Genomic DNA, 2,073 nt, shown 5'->3' with positions numbered 1-2,073 from the left:
TCCCACTTGACTCACCGGTGCCTCATCTTGCACATAGAAGGGATTTCCATCTTGACAGTCTTTCACATAGTGTTCCCCTCCACACTTCTCACAGAATATCTCTTGAAGACGCATAGCCGTGCCACTCACGTTCAAGCCGTCTATTTTCCTGTTTTAAGCGTCAAGTTGTGCCGTAATAACAGACAAATCAGTTACCTGGTGAACTCCGGCACTTCTCCGTTGGTTGTTCCTGTCAGATTGAGGATGATAGCTGCTCGCAGCCATCTCCTCCAACAACTCATATCCTTCTTCCGCAGTCTTCCTCAAAAGGTTCCCACACGCAGCAGCATCTATCATAGTACGGTTAGGAGTAAGCAAACCGTAATAAAAGGTTTGAACGACTAACCCGAGTGGCAACTCGTGATGTGGGCATCTTCGTAATAGATCTTTGAAACGCTCCCACGCCTCATATAGTGACTCTTGATCGAACTGAGCAAATGTTGTGATGTCTGCCCGCAGCTTCATGGTCTTCGACGGAGGAAAGTATTTGATGAGAAACGCCTTCGCCATGTCCTCCCATGTAGCTATCGAACCTACAGGTAAACAATTCAACCAAGCTTTATCTTTATCACGCAAAGAGAAAGGAAATAAACGCAGTCTAACAGCATCATCAGAAACTCCATTAAATTTAAAAGTATCTCCAAATTGGACGGTGTTCTGAATCATCTGGATAATGGCTGGTTTGATTTCGAAGTGAATTGCCCGCACGATAGGTCTCACAATGCTAGGGCGTGCACCCTCCAAAGAAGGTTGGGCATACTCCAGCATTGGTATGCGGCGTGGCATCTCGATATGTCTCTCCTCACGCTGTTCCTCCTCGCGTTCTGGCTCGTGTCTCTCCATAAGTTCTTTAAGCCTCTGTTGTTGTCTCCTTCTGCGGAAGGTTCTTTAAATTTCATGATCGAATTCAAGCTCCACGTCAAGTGACTTTGGCATGCACTGGAAGGGATATCTGTAAGAAAATGTGAAGTGTTATCTCAAGAGAAATGAAATAATGCTAAAGGAAATAACTAAAAATAAAATTGTAGATTAACAGTCCCCGGCAACGGCGCCAAAAACTTGATCGAGCAAAACTTGCACAGTAAAATCCCCAATAAAAATATGATTTTGTATGCTCAAAATAAATCGCAAGTGCACGATGTCAAGTTATAATATAGTGTACGTGAGTACGAGTATCGTTCCACTGAAGACTGTGTTTCACAATTATTATTTTAGTTATTAAAACTTTAGCGACGAAATTTGATTGTTTGTTTTATGACTAATAAAATTCAAGAAAATTTAAATAAACAAGCTCAAAGATTAAATGATGAAATATGAATGCTAAATCAATGGATTAAATTTCAAATGATAAAAGAATTTGTTGGGAATTCTGGTTCACCTACCCCTTATTAATTAATTAATTCGTTCGATTGTGTTCTACGCTTCCGACAGGATTTCCTATTCAATTGAACACACTCTCTCGAGCTATGCCAAACTAATTCACTCAATGAAGTAATTAAATGTCTTTAATTATTTATCAAGAATGAACCGCATTTCGATTGATGAAATCCCCTAGTTTTCGACCCTAAGGACTATGACTATCGGCACGTATCCAATTTCATATGTCTATGCAAATTGTAGATCCGCATATTATACTACTCGATCCTATCACTAGTTATTCTCTCGAACTCACTCGTGATATAAAATTGTCGTAAAAGTTAGCTACGCTCAACGACACAATGAAAATCGTAGAATAATCAAGAATAAATCACAAACCGAAATATAAATTAACCAACTGAAAGTTTGGGGTAGGATCCCCTTTAATCCCAACAAATATTAAAGTTAGCTACTAGAATTCATAATTAAAATAAGCAAAACAATGTTTAAACAAAGGAAAATAAACTAGAAATACTAGGCGTGACAAAATCTGCGAAGAACGATGCCCGGAAACCGTCGAATCTTCAATCCAAGTGCAAAAGCTCTCCAAAGCTCCTTGACGGCTGTCGAATTATGTCTGAATAGGTCTCCAATTCGTCCCCCTCGCATACCATATCA

The 2,073-nt window shown here is 39.7% G+C and overlaps 1 non-coding gene across 1 annotated transcript; it reads left to right on the top strand.

Moving 5' to 3' along the window:
* Positions 1-394: 394 nt before the first annotated feature.
* On the top strand, positions 395-500 carry LOC140808493 (small nucleolar RNA R71). The gene has a single exon (XR_012112914.1). It is a non-coding gene; the product is annotated as a small nucleolar RNA R71 (small nucleolar RNA).
* Positions 501-2,073: the final 1,573 nt, after the last annotated feature.

The sequence above is a fragment of the Primulina eburnea genome, chromosome 12 (genome assembly GCF_022965805.1).
Source record: "Primulina eburnea isolate SZY01 chromosome 12, ASM2296580v1, whole genome shotgun sequence".
NCBI lineage: Eukaryota > Viridiplantae > Streptophyta > Magnoliopsida > Lamiales > Gesneriaceae > Primulina > Primulina eburnea.
This window is presented reverse-complemented; position numbering and strand designations above follow the sequence as displayed.